This window comes from Choristoneura fumiferana, chromosome 10 (genome assembly GCF_025370935.1).
Source record: "Choristoneura fumiferana chromosome 10, NRCan_CFum_1, whole genome shotgun sequence".
Classification (NCBI taxonomy): domain Eukaryota; kingdom Metazoa; phylum Arthropoda; class Insecta; order Lepidoptera; family Tortricidae; genus Choristoneura; species Choristoneura fumiferana.
The window spans coordinates 8,603,708-8,619,382 of NC_133481.1; the positions used below are offsets into that span (position 1 = coordinate 8,603,708).

At 37.3% G+C, this 15,675-nt stretch overlaps 1 pseudogene; it reads left to right on the forward strand.

The window, feature by feature from the left end:
• The window catches only part of LOC141432025 (uncharacterized), a 118,236-nt pseudogene that overhangs the window by 62,176 nt on the left and 40,385 nt on the right, over positions 1-15,675 (forward strand).

Genomic DNA, 15,675 nt, shown 5'->3' on the forward strand with positions numbered 1-15,675 from the left:
AATTGCTTAGAACAACCCTTTCACACACTACGGTTTTTGTCCGCCTGACTTAGTTCCGTCACAGTGTTTCCAATTTTATTATGCTTAATGAATAAGTTCCATCACTGTGTTTTCCAATTCTATCCACTTAAATCACTGCATGTCCGGTGTTCACTCATAGTTCATAGTTTATTACACTAATTTTACACAATTTGCACCCCGTTATTCAGTCTTTTATCACATAGTTTATCACCTTATGTGTTTAACTTGGAGTAGGTAGGCATCGTCTGAGACGTAAACATAACAGTCGCTAGGTTATTTTGCACTAAATATTACTGTAGATTACTTGAATTGCACATTGCATTGCTTGTCTTCTTTGGAATCGTTTCAAAGTAACAATTAGGGTCAATAATCTAGGTCAGTCAAGTCAAAGAAATATAGGTAGGTAACCTGCAGGGCTACTGCGAGGTTCGTGGGTCCCGGTTCGTATCATTCGGTTCCTCTAATGCTTATAGTCTTTAATGCGCGAGCGAGCAGGACAGTGCTTATACGGGCTTCGATGCTCGAGTTTCGGATTCGGAGTAGGCTCGCCGTCGTATAGACACAGTTTGTTTTTAATAATCCATAGACTAGTAAGGGAAACAGAAAAGTAAAGGGCATACGGCCATACTGCCAAGTTGTAGTAAAGGATAAGTTTTCTTGTCATTATTTTGTATGGTTTAGCGTAAAAGTTGAAATTTAATTTCTGTGTTATTTATGTAATACAGGTACATTTTTATTGTCCATCATAGTCAAATCGAACTTAGTTTAGATAACAACATTTTTTGTTGCTCGGAGATATTGGATAACCCGAGTTTTTATAATGAATGTGTCGCGTTGGTACAAAAGGTAATAATTATTATTCATAGGGTGCTACGTTTAGCTTATGTCTATTTTTACTAAATAAAAATTAATCTGTTTATCTGTATAAAAATTCGTAACAAAAGGTATAGGTTAGGTAGGTACAGTCATCCAGTTTGGTTCATAGCCCGACACGAAACCGTCAGTTCAGTTGTATGTATGTATAAAGTACTCTGTGGGAACCGTGTCGTAATAATATTTAGCGTCATTCGATACACATTGCTTGATAAAAATATAATTATTTATAAAAGGGTTCCATATGTAGGCCGGAATCAAGTACAGTCAATACGAATTGTAGGTATGTGTATTCGAATATAATTAATTTTACGTTCTAAATGATTAGAGGTACAATTGTATCGAATCGATAGGCATCAGTAAGTTGGTAAATTTAGGTTGTGTTGTTGTATTGTTGTGTTATTAGTTATTACTGAGGGTGATGTATGAGGTTAATTCACTTTGACTTAGGACAAGACGGTAAAATTAGTCATCATCATCATACTAGCCATATACGCGTTCCTCTGTTAGGCGCAGGCCTCCACTCGGACAGGGAGGGCTTTGGCGAGATTTCCACGAAAGCCCAGTCGTGCGGTTTAGTAGTTCAGCTATATTATGGTTTATAAGGTTGAAAAGTCGGGGGGGTGTTAATAGTTTATTATATTATAAAGTTATATAGTCAGGGGGTGTATACTTTAAATCTAAACCTTGACTTACCTATTTTATTTCAGTATTAATTTAACAGGGCAATTCGCTGTTAGGATAGTATTAGCGCACGGAAGAACCTTTTATCAATTAGTTTGCAGGGATTTCTTTGGTAGGCATAAGGCTTGGGATGAATACAAAGAGATGATGAATACAAAAGGTAAAAAGCCAAAACTTTATTCTTAAACACAAAATATGAACCACACTTTAGGCGGAATTATTAAAAAAAAGGGGTGTGTCTTGTTCATAAAGAACAGCGGTAGGGTCCTTTTCGCTTAAAATCATAGGATTACGAGATCTGGAACAGTAATTCATTATTGTATAGTTGGCTTTCCAAAGAAAAAAAGAGAGACCAATTCTAGTATAAACTGATACAAACGCGGCAGCAGTGGCCGGATTGCAGATAGGTATTTAAGAGAAAGCCAAGTTATGTGCCTGTTGATTTGCCAAAAGAATCTAACTTGATCATAATAGTATTTGATTACTGTAAATACCTCTAGCGATGAAGAAGAGATTTAATAATGCACAATAAACAAAATTACCCAATTTCATAATTGAATGTGATAGTGATTAAATTAATTACTTAACATGTATACATTTTATATGCTCCTAAGGGGCTTATCATAGAAAATTGAACAATTCTTCTTTGTCATATGCATATACAGTTGTTAATAAAGTCAGGCCAGAACGGGTTGCAAGGGACATGCCTACCGCATACTCCATTTCCTCCATTATTAGTCACCTGTAACAAAAAAATGCAAACGGTCATTTAATTACAAATAAGCTCAAGACAGACAAAAGATATGAGGGGAGTAAACAACAATGAGTGAAACAATAATGTATTAATAAAAATATATATACTAAATTATAAATGGTACAAGACAACTCACCCATTGGGTACGGGTCCTCTCTTGCTTTTCAAGAATACACTTTTAAGCTTAGTGAGAACAGGCAGATGGTGGAACTTAGGAATGATAGGTTCTTGTTGGTCCTTACTCAATTAACGTCAAGGTGAAATAACTCTGCCACAATGAAACAAACTCGAACATGACAGTCAGGTGTTCAAAGTATTACTGAAGACGCTGTCTTTTACTTTACTTATACAGTACGTTTAGGTCATTATCCAAATTCGATTCATGAAGGTCTTATATGTCCCATGGTTCTCCTTATTGTACAATTTATTTTCTCCGCAACATTATGAAACAACAAATCGTCGATATCAGTAGATGCAACGTTCAACATTCGGGCTCCGGGTGTTGTTTTATACGCTGCAACAAAAACGCTGGGGCAGCTTCCGTCGCACAGTTACCACAGCAAAGTACATTTAATTTGAGTAATTGTGTTGTTAATCCAAGACAAATGAGAAAATCGCTCGAAATAAAAATAAATGACAGTCGCTTGACTTAATGCATTGGCGCTAAGTTTTTTTTTCTCACTACTTCATATGTCCATAGACAAAATAGACGTAAAACGGTTGTGGGCCGCAAGATAATGAGAAGCAATATATATATAGCTAATGTTTAACGGAGAAATCTGCAAATTAATTGTGTCCATTGATTAAATTGGTAAAATCACAGCTAGGTGTTTTAAGATTAAATGCGAGCGAGGTATCGATTATCGACTACGTCAATGAGTCATCTCAACACCTAAAGTACGTGTAGGGAGAGTACGCCGTCAGGTCCGATATCGGCATCGAACACCGCAGATCGGGCCCTGGAGCGAGTAAAATAAATATGTAAAATAATGATGCTAGATCGAAACCGACTAAATGTTGCGTTAAAAGGTTGAGATTTAAAATACTACCATACAGTTCATTCGCTTATCGACTTAGCATGCTGTGGATATGTTATTTACCTATTCATTCACCTAACAAAAGGGGAGAAATGACGACGCAACGTTTAAGGAAACTAGTACATCATACATTTTGGATTATAAAAAAAGTAACAGTAATTGCTATTAGCTATAAAAGTAATAAAAATAATACGAGCGATACGAACAAAAGGGAGATATATGTAGTATGTTGTAATAGCTGGGTATAATAAATTAACTAGAATTAAAAGACTGCATAAACGGGGGGGTGTATTCTAACTTAGGCATTAATCCAAATCACTTGAACACGACTTGAATCAAACAAATTAAGGTTAGGGTTCCGCAAAATTACTTACCATTTACGCTTATGTCGGATGGTGTGCAAACGAAAGGAATGGAGCGAAGTGGTCTTTGGTCCTCGAGTTGGTAGTAGCCGCTCAGTAACCTCGCAGTACACACCCGCGTTATTTAAGATTTCAGATGGCCGCAAGCCAGAAATAAAACCTAAATAAAATCTAGCGAATGACCGGGATTACCAAAAATCGGTGGAAATATATTATTTGCTAATTAAATTAATCAGGAAAGATGTTAATAGCGATTATCAAAATTACGCTCTGGGCCTAAAACGGAACGTAGATGAATAACGTATGGAAACGGAACGGACCGGGTTGCGTTTTGATAGTCGTCCGGCAATATCTATAATCTTACAAAAAGAATAAGAAGGAAAACTAGGGTGTAAATTAGATGAAGAATTTTGAAATTATCGTAGAGTAGTCCGGGGTGCGTCATCAATGAAGTTGAGGAGGGCAAATATCTAAAGCGAACGAAGTTACTTGGAATTTCGTGTGTTGACACTCGTAGGAGCAGTAACAGAACGCAGTCAGATGGCAGATAATTTGTGGGCTGTATAAGCTAGCAAGATATATTATTTGTTATGAACAATATTGGGTGGTTGCTTGTTTACATAATCGAAGTGATGAAATATTAAGTCCTTTTCAACAACCTTAATTTTAACGTTGAAAACACTACATCTAAGTTATTCTTATGGACTGGTGGTTTGTTATAGCGCGCGTGAAAAAGAGGTTGAGGAAGGATGAGTAGAGTGTGTTTTGGTTTCATAATCATTTGACCTGACGAAAAAATTAGGGACTTAACATCATAACAATGTGAGAGGCTATAACAAGTCAACAGTTCTGTGGGCAACTATGATGGTTTATCGGCGCTTAACCTTTGATACAGCACTCGTCAAATGGATTTCTTGTGCAGAAGGTGATAGGTTAAGTCATCAATGACATCAGCGTTGAAGCTGGCGCCAGAAATTCATTACTATACGATTTCCACCCAAGCAGATGCTAAGGTGCTAATGCTAAATCGTCACTACACTACACATTCACCCAAAGGACTAGTGTCCATGGTGCTGGAGGGATGTTTAGGGTTAGACTGTTGATTAACGGATGTTTATGGCCCACGATGACGGATACCGTACTTTATGTACACTGATGCCTCGCGCTCGACCATCCAGCTTTGGAGGAGGGTATATTGGCGGCTCCATTTCCGGTCGACAGGCAGATGCAAGACTGGGGTGGAGGAGCTGATATAGTGCTATTAGAGCTGACTGTCTCACAACCAGTTCCTCTGTCCGACGCTCCCTCGTGGTGTGATGAATGATCCATAATCAAACTGTCGAAAGGTCTGAAGATTCCTCTAGTTACTTTGGTCAATACCTTTTGGCATAAATACTCACCACGCCACAATTTTCATTCATGGGAAGAGCGCTTATAAATTAAAAGTGATAATTAAGACTCATATATTTGTGAAAGGTTGTTGAAATGTTTTTTCCAGTTTAACAGTTTCCACTTACAAAAACATTTGGGGGTGATTGAAACGGAACAAGAGACACCTTGTACCGCTTCGTTCACAAATATATGAATAAATAAATAAATAAACATAAAATTAAATAACTACTGCAAAGTTCACAATGTATTAAATAAGCCTCTGCTGTTTACCATGTCTGGTCTCTATTATTCGGTTAATGGCTTATTTATTTACCTAAATGATCACATTAAAAGAAAGGGTGACTATATTTAATCACAAGTGAATACATGGATTCAAATAAAATATAATATACTTGATGATAAAACAATAAAGCTCTTCGATTTTCACAGCTCCATACATTATTCAAACTTAGAACTAACCTTCGCTTCCATTCATCTTACGGTGATAATATGACTATCTCATTACAACCTTTATGAACTTTATTTCCTTCGCGTTCTAACACTTTCATTAATAAAATCGGTAGTTCTCCTATTAGGCGCTGCCTCCCTAGTGATTCATATTATAAAATTTACCTTAAATGCATGGGATTTGGCCATAATCACAAACAAATTAAAAGCGGATAGAGAAGAAGGTATCGTGCGTCTCATGGTCTAATTCTTTTACATATTGTTTAGAATCAACTTTTACGTTTCATTCTTCATTCATTATTCAGAGTCGTTCACCTGTCTCGCTCTTACTCTTACAAACTCTATTTCTTTCGCACTCTGGCGACTCCATTCAAGCTGCAATATTCTTCTTTTATCGTTCGGAACTGACAGCCATATGTCTGTCTCATTCTGACCTTCGCGAGCTCTATTTCTATCACACTCGAATGACTTAGTAAAACCGCGTAGTACTCCTGTTAGGTGATGCGTTCCTGGTGATTTATACTGTGAAAGATCCGGCTGGAAGCGCGAACATGGAGGCATATAGGGCCCGGGAAAGTTGTAGATCAAGTACTTGTATACTCCTTATGACTCCTGTTATCCTGGTAGTTAGTGAGGTAGAAAATCCAGCTAGGTGCTTAGCTCGAGGAGAGCGTTAAGCATAAGGAGATTGAGTTATATATGTGACGTCGTGAAATGTAGGAATATATGTAAACGCCGGGATCGCGAGAGAAACCGTTGACTTTGTAATAATTCTCACGGCAGTAGGCGCCGCGGTCGCATAGTATTACGCTATAGTATAAAGACTAGCTGTATGAAGAAGTGTAGAAATTAACTGTAACCCTTTAGGCGGTTCTGTCTCCCTGGTAGTCGAAGACACAGTTAGAGACACAGAAGCTTGAATTGTAGGAAACCCTTGGGCCACAGCTAGCTTGTAAATAGCTCGTGTGACAGGAAAATCCATTACGGCCGTAGAATCCTTAGGTTTACGAAACACGGGAGGCATCGTTGTCTCTGGAGTAATAGGAAATATAACTGAAGTTCAAGTAGCTCGAAACTAGATGCTTAGAACGCCACGGCCTGTGTAATAGTCCGTACGCTAGGAGATGGCGAGGAGGCTTAAGCGTTTCTGGCTCTCGGAACACATAGTATGAGACGTCGATATAGTAGGGAACGTATATGTGCGCGTAGACACCGCTGCCTCGTAACAATTCGCAATAGTATTAAGTCTAGCTGTTTGCCAAAGTGTAGGAGTTGCTTGTAACCCCTTAAACGCTTCTGTCTCCCTGGTAGTTGAAAGCGCGGTTGTAGGCGCAAGGGCGCGAAGTGTAGAAAACTCTCGGGTCGCTACTGTCCCAGTAATAGCTTGTATGATAGGAAACGCAGTTGCTCTAGTAAAAGCTCGGAGTTTACGAAACGCATGAGACACCGTTGTCTTTGAAAGAATAGGAAGTGTAGCTATTGGTTAAGTAGCTCGAAACGTGATGCTCTAAACGCCGCTGTCTCTGCAGTAGGACGAGTGCTAGGAAATGAAGGAATTTACTTAAGCTCTCCGGACGCCGGAAACGCATAGCACGAAACGCCGTTGGCGCTGCAGTAGTATGTGTAACAGGAAGTGTAGGTATACGCGCGGGAGGCGCTGCCGCACGGAATCGCGCAATAGTAGGAGTCTTAGCTGTGTACGTAAACACCGGTATTACATAAAACCTCTTAAGCGGCTCTGTCTCCTTAGTAACCTAAAACACAGGTGTAGGCGCAGTCGTATGAATTGTAGGAAAACCTTGAATAGCTACTGTAGTTGTAGACGCTTGGATGTTAGGAAGCGCAGTTGTAACCGTAGGAGCATAAAGCGCGCGAGATGCGCGAGACTTAGCTGAAGCGATATGCGGAAGGGCCCGAAATGCACGGAACGAGGGAACGCAGGCGGCCGGAGGCGCAGCAATATTAAGAAAACCTCTTAACGCGCTGGCGCCTTAGTAGCTGGGAAACAGGAAGTGCTTATAGAGCAGGAAATGTAGGAGTGTTAGCAGTATTAGCAGGTGGGGTAGATGTAGTTATAGCAGGAATACACGCTGTCGCACGAAAAACTATAAAAAGGGCTGCGGCTCGTAGGAACGGATAGTCAACTTTGGGTTCTTTCAAGTGCAGGTCGTTACGCTGCTGGGTAATTGATCTACATAGTAACTACGCGATTTTATTTGTATATAAGCTGGCGGGCTGGCAGTTTAGGCCGATGTCGCTGGGGTTACCACGCGTTGTTTCGGTCTTTTCGCTGTTAGTTCTCCAGGCTTCATTTTTGTGTTTGAATAGCTGGCGGATGGTAGCGGAGCCGATGTCGCTAGGGAGTACCCATGCGTTTTGTTTCGGTTCCTTTGCTATTAGCCCTCCAGTTTTCCTTATTCTGTGGGATCGGACCGCTTATAATCGCTTGAAAGTAGGACTGTACGGGACGAGGTTCCCGGCCTCTAAACCTGATACCTAACGGTGATATACGAAAGTTTAGAGGTATAACGTCCTTCGGGACGGGACGGAATTGAGGAGAACGATTCCGCGTCTGACTATAGTCGCCAACTCTGGCGGTCAGGCTATCTTCTCCCGGCGCGTACCCGGGCACCGTGTATCCGCAGTGTCGGTGCACGTGAGTTCGGTGGTCTGGACCCCCTATATATTATATATTCGCACAATTATCTCTCCGCCCTACTCCACTCGCATCCCTGACTTCGGTCGCGGGTGGGGTTATTACACATGGCGTAGGATTAGGAATAGGTACACTAGAGGATGCCACCTCGATCCCTTAGTTAGTTAGCTAGCAGTTTTCCCTGTCATTCCGGAAAACTTTGAACATTACACAACCACGCAATTAAAAATAAATGTGAGGTGTTCGCCATCTCTAGTTTTGGGACGTAAGTATTACATTTTAGCCTAGGGCCTAGGTAGATCGATACAAGGTTAGGTTTGTTAGGGCATCTAGGTACGTTGAATAGGTTTGTGGTAGGGAAGGTATTTACTAGGCGGTATTTCATAGGTTTATAGGGCGTAAAACCAAACTTCATGAGTTTGGTAGGTTTTACCACTTTTATTGTACTAGGAGACCAGAACTAGGCAAGGTCCGTTAGGTTTTGATCGTACGTCGTCTAGGTTAACACGCGTTCGGTTTATAGGGCGTTGTAGTAGGGAACTAACGGTTATCATTAGAAATTCGCCGGTGAATGTATGATGCTGCTGCTGGGGACTCGCTTGGGGATCGTTGTCTGACTGAACTGGCCATTCGGTCGGATAGTGATTCCTAGGGAGAGTACCGCACGGTGCGCGATTTTGCCTAATCTTAAGATTAGAATTAAGTCTAGATTTAAGGAGCGCTTAGGGACATCTAATACGAAAATAGAAAATTAATGATAAAATAATCTATTAAAGTTTCTATGTCTGATGTTGACACCAATTATGGGATACCTACTGATAATTCCATTCAAAGAAAATTCTCGACATTTATGTGTATATATTGGTCAAAGCTAGGCATGTAGCAAAGTTCTATTCTTGACAGGGGGAACGCTATTCATGTACTGAGAGCCAGACTGAATTAATCATAAATGTATAAACTATCTGCTATCGACAGATTCTTACAAAACAATAATATAATTAATTGCAGTAATCTTAAAGTGAGTAACTCATATTGTGTTTAACTGTACAGACGGGAAGACCATTACCTCCATCCATAGATATTAATTGGCTGGTATTTCTATAGGGTAGTGAATGAATACTACTTACCTGCAAATCTAACAATCTGCCTTTACTTGGTAAGATAAGAAATACCCGATTTATTATCTACTAACCCGGTCTATAAACGGTGGGAGGTAAGGGGGTTTATACATATAATTATATATATTAACCCTTTCTACATTAACCTCAAGCTTATAATTAATCGTTGAAAGTGATGATGTAGATTATTTCTAAATAAATCCTATATTCTTCATGAGTATTCAATCAATACAAATACAAGCTAAAAGTAAGAATAACCTAACACATAGTGCATTAATACATTATAGGAAAGGAAATATATTTCATCTACAAACAACTGGCAAGCATTATTGCTGGTGATTATATACTTTAACCTAGATACCACATTTGAGCTTGCATTTGAGTCTAGAATCCACCGCTGTGGAACTAACATAGCTAAAAATTAGAATTGATAGGCAGATGAGATTTGCTGTTATACTATTAACTAATTAACCACTTCATAACCACGCAATTACCAAAATTATCAACTCTCAAGTCTTGAGCAGTAGGCTCCTCTCTCTCAGGGTGATCATATAAGGCGATAGGTAGTTGTTATTAAATTAAATACTGTACCACCAATCTTCACCTTTCACTAAAAGTACCGTATGGGTTACCTAGGACGGACACAACGAGGGGTCTATCATTTTATTTGCACTAGACAACCACTAGACGATCACATGGCCAATTCACATCTTCGCGCTATCATATAGTAGGTTTCAGACATCTCAGTAGGACTCATAAGCTCTAGTTATATAGGTAGGCTGTATATAGGTAGGTCATAGCTTTGAGCTTAGGAGTTTTGATTTAATTAGCAGTTAACAGTTAGCTTCAGTTTCAGGAGCTTTAGGTTAGTTAGTAATGGCGGAAAAGTTTTATTGGGGGGGGTAGTTACACTATTTTTGCCTCATTCTGAGAGGAGGCCTTCGCCAGCAGTGAGACGCCTATTTAGGCTGTGATGATGATTTGTCGAAAACTTGGCTGCAAATTATTATTGCAGGTACAAAAGGATAGCGATATGACTCTCGAAACTAATATCAGGTAAAAGGTGATAGCGGATAATGACGTTTAGGTTATTTAATCTAAGCAATATTTTGGTTTTCTGTAGATATAGGTTAAATGATACAATGTAAATAAAAATACGTTATACGATCAGGTAAAATATATAACCGACAAATGGATGGAAAGTCGTAAAAAAGCCAAACGATATAAGATACATTATATATATAAAAAAAAACATTTTATTTAATATCCAATATTCAAAAATTAATAAAAAAGACAGCGCTTAGTAGTAATAAATTAAGTCGATGTTTCTAAAAATCACCGATAGGATAAGCGACACGGAAGTCTTCATAGAGACACAAAAGTCGACATAGAGACCTAGCTCATTCGATGCAGAAAATCTGCTGATTTCAATGCTATATATAACTCAATATCACAAAGAATGTCGCTTATCCCGTTTCGCCATATTAACGATACCATTTTAACGAACAAGCCCTAAAGTAAAAGTCAAGGTCAAATATCTTTATTCAATTCATAACAAGCACTTATTATGTAAAAAAAACTACCACCGGTTCGGAAAAACCTCTGCTGAGAAGAATCCGGCAAGAAACTCAACTGAAATCTGTTCAAGACAAGTTTTTCTTATTTTTGATTAAAGAAAAAATATTTTGAGAGACATGGATACGAGGATACTGTTTGTAGTTTTGTTGAAAGCATGAATGAGTAATTATTTGTTACGTTATAAAAAAAGGTTTTTTTGATGCTGTTTTTACCATATGGACCACATATATACCTACAGACGGTAAGCACAAGAATATTCAACTCAAGTACCACGAAATAGCTTAGATACCCTAAAGTTATATACAAACTTTAGACCAAAATACCATAAAAATAGAGGTTTCACGATTTTAAACGTCAGGAATGTATGGAATTGCCAAAGTAGCAGTTTCTCAAGTTCTCAACCTTCCTTCATCTAAAACGTATTCATCTTCAGTCAAAAACTTATATTGAGTCATTATTGAAGTTATGAGATGGTAAATTGAACTATGAATTTGATATGCTTGCACGCTATGAAATTCAAATAGTGATCTTTGATATTTCTAAACTCAATATAGAGTTCCAACGTCTTTAAACTATATAGTAGTAATAATACAAAGCCAAGAGATAGCTCCAAAATGTCTTGTTTAAATTTAATTTTGCGATTATGTAGATAGATTGATTCTTGAAGGGTCATTATTATTAAGCCAAAATAGGTATACATTCATTAGAATTTTTCTAAATAATTTCATTTCCACTAAGTTTACATGAAAAAATTACAGTTAAAAACTATGAAATGACTATACAATATAGACGTAAAAAATGTTTTTCTATTGCAGGTTCCCTATGTCTTCGCAACGTTCACGTGTTAGTCCCAGAAGCCGCCGAACGGGGGTCCAAAGTGAGAATGCAGTGCGTGTATGACCTAGAGCAGGAAGTTCTGTACTCTGTCAAGTGGTACGAGGAGACAGAGAGTTTTGTCGGTACCAGCCGCGAGATGCGCCGCCGCTCAAAGTCTTCAGGATACCAGGGATCGAAGTTGTGGTAAGAATAAACGTTATTGTTCACTTAAACAATTACTTAAATTCGATGCTTACTTACGAGTCTTTAGTAGTAGAATTACTAGTAATTTAGTAAAACATTTCAGCCACAACGGGTTGGTACGGTAACTGGGTGGCTCACAAAGCTCATAATGCTTTTACCGTTAAAAAGTTGGCAGAACTCATGAAGAGCCAAGACTGTCACTCAAGGCTTATGCTTAACTCTACAAAAAGTATGACTTAAATCGTGTTGCCGTTAATGTGATACTAACCTAACCTGTGCGTGTATTTTTGATACTACCTCAAACTTTAAGGGTAGTTAGTGAAGGTCCTAATTATCACATTTTATTACATTTTAGTAAAAGAAATAGACTTATTATTTTCCTTATAAAATTAATTAGCACGCAATGTGACGTGATACTACTTTGTTTTTGTTCCAAACGTCGCACTTGTTGGCGTGACAGCTGTCACAGAACGCTTCTTTCGCGTATCAAATTATTGTACGCATTGCTGCTCGAAAATATTTCAAAAATTAATTACGCTCTGGTAGTTAATTCTAAATTAAAAATTAAATCTTCGTCCAGTTACAGTTTGAGGTAGTATCAAAAATACACGCTGTAATTAGTTTCGCTTTTTTTTAGTTGTTGTTTAGCTGTTTTTAGACATTGAACTTTAAAAAAAACAAAGTTGTTCGATACTTATAACTTATCCTTTGAATGTGGCTTAAATTTAGTCATGGAAGTATTCGAGATTATGTAGTTATTTTATGCACTTCAGGATCAGCTTCGATTGTTCATCGCTCTTGTAAATCAGCCCTTTAATGACTTTTATGAGCCCCCATAGTACTACACATTCGAATAAAGCATAATCCTATGGGAATATGGGCTATCAGAGCCTACCACGTAGATCACATGATCGTTATTTTCCCTAATTCTTTACCAAATAAATAACGTACGTAACCACAGTCAGCTGTAGATACGAATACCTAAAAGAATTAAACCTCCAAATGATATACATTTTCTTTGCAAAAAAATACATGCCTATATATTTTTGAGCTATTTATCGATGTATATCAGCTACTGAAATTTTTACTCGTTTCGCTTTAGATCTCTAAAAGGCTTTTGATTGTTAAGAGTAAATAAAGTAAAACTATTGTGTACTGACAGTGCTTCTAGCTACTCAAATTCTAGTTACTCAAATTTCGAATTATTGTTACCATGGGTAAAATCAGAACCAATAATAAAGGTCTAGATAAACTTTTAAATAAACGTTAAATATCAACCAACACAGGCTATTTACACACATTTAATTTTATAGTTTTCTGCTTTGACTTTAAAACGGTACCGCGGTACCGAAAACTGGAATGTTACGAGAAAACTATCAATTATGAAGTTTGAAGTGAAATAACATAAATTGGAACAGAAGCTTGGAGCTTCATAACATTTGAAACCGGTCGCACTAAATCAATTCTATTTTAGTTTTCTAACAAAGTCTGAAAACCGGCTCAGCTTATTATTTTTAACCGACTTCAAAATAAAGAGGAGGTTATCAATTCGGTTGTATTTTTAAGTTTGTTACCTCAGAACTTTGTCTTTAATTAGGTCTCATAAGCACCAAATCAGGATCTGAGGATCCATCCTAATTTACATGGAAGATTATAACGGCTAAGCTTGCTTCAGAATCAAATTCAGTAGGATTATATAAATGAATTAATTTGATTCTTATATATATATTGTATTATATAAGAATAAAATTCAGTACAAAATTCAGAAAGGATTAATCCTATCGGATTCCGTTAAATATCTTAATATCTTACCAGTATTAGTGAGGTTAACGTTTTTTTTATGGTAACAAGCAAAAATTATTAATTTTTTTACCAAGTGCATGGTCATTCTGCGATTTAAGGTGTGGTGTTTTACTTAAATTATGATTATGGACGATCCATTATCAATTACTGAGGGTGTAAAAATCACCCAGTACTATGAGTGGCTTGACTGCGTCCACAGCACGATTTGATTAGATTGATTAGATTCAGCTGAGTCGTTTTCATCATCTGATAACTCAAATTATTCTAAGAACTTATTATCTGAGATATCAGACGAAGAATATGCCAATCCTTATTATTGTGAACATATCTACTCGTTAGTTAAAGAGGCCGCTTTTTCATAAAAGACGTAAACTTTATTTTTGATTTTTTTTTCGGGCAGCAGTACATTGTGTGCAATAATTTGACACGAGAAAGAAGCCAACATGTGAAAGTTGTCACGTCTCAGCAATTACCTACGACGTTTTTAATAAAAACCATGTAGTGACATTGCGTTCTAATTTATTTTATAAGGAAAGAAAAGTCGTATTTTTTAAAGAAACAAAATATGAATTATTTTAATTAGGGATTTTACTAACTACCCTTAAAGTTTGCGTTTATTACAAAGATGCACGCTGCCATACTATAGATAAATAAGTCATGCTGCTTGGTCCACTGGGCATCGCAGGTTTCACCCACATCATTGAATTGGTCTTATACTTGTACACAGATGCGTGGGTTTCCCCACGTGGTTTAAGATCCTTTTACTGAATATATTATGGAAAACCTCAAGATTTTCACACATAGTACGTAGAATTTAGTATATTTTGAAAGCCGCGGTCTATGTAGAATATTTTTTTATCTGGCCAATATTCAGTATATTCAGTATATTTATTTCCACAATTTACATTGTGTCAGACAATAATACATATATCTATAAACATGGCATGTATATTACAGCATATTATGAACACAACACTTAATTCTAGCACACAAATTAACAATACCATAAAATTTGAGCCTATTATATTTGAAATAGGTATGTAGCATTTATTGGTTACCAAAATATTTGCACAATTAACATTTCTAAAACATCAAGCAACTTAATTATGAAAAAGTTCAGAATGTATAATCAATTCATTAAAGATGACGTCATTATACAAAAAATGGTCAAGTGCAAGTCGGACTCTTACATGAAGGGTTCAGTAAAAGTTTTTCTTAAAATTCTTCTAATATAAGTTTTTTTTGCTGACTGTACCTTATGCCCCGTTACCAAAGTACTCGTCAAGACGAATCAAACGAGTCCAGACTCGATGCCGTCGTGTCGTTTATCACAGAGTTCCTATGGTCACCCGCTAGCTTTATCATCAGATCAACTCCATGTCATAATAATATTGCATTGTCATCGGATTCACTGCAAATAACCTAACCATAAAAATTTCACTTTTAATACAAGCTTTTTTGCTGACTGTACTTTTTGTTGACTGTACTTGCATTGTCATCCAAACTACATTTGCATACCAAATTTCAAGTTGATACTATTAACCGTTGAAGAGTTCCGTCCTGCGAAGACGATCCTGGCTAGACTATCAGGATGTCACTACTAGATTATTGTATTGTCACGCGATTTACATATGTATTCCAAATTTCAAGTCAATCTGACTACTGGAAGTTGGCCAAATTTAACTTGCAGGATTTGACTACAGACAGACAGACAACGGGACAGGTGAAACTAAATAAAAGCCTGTAATAAATATAATGCTTGTAATAAGTTTTTGATAAATAATTCATTTTAAATATAAGCTTTTTTTGCCGAATGTACTTTTGTTGACTGTACCTGTAATGTTGATTGTCGTCTAAACTACATATCTGTACCAAATGTACAGTCGGTACTATTAACTATTGAGGAATTCCCATCCTGCAGAGACTATCC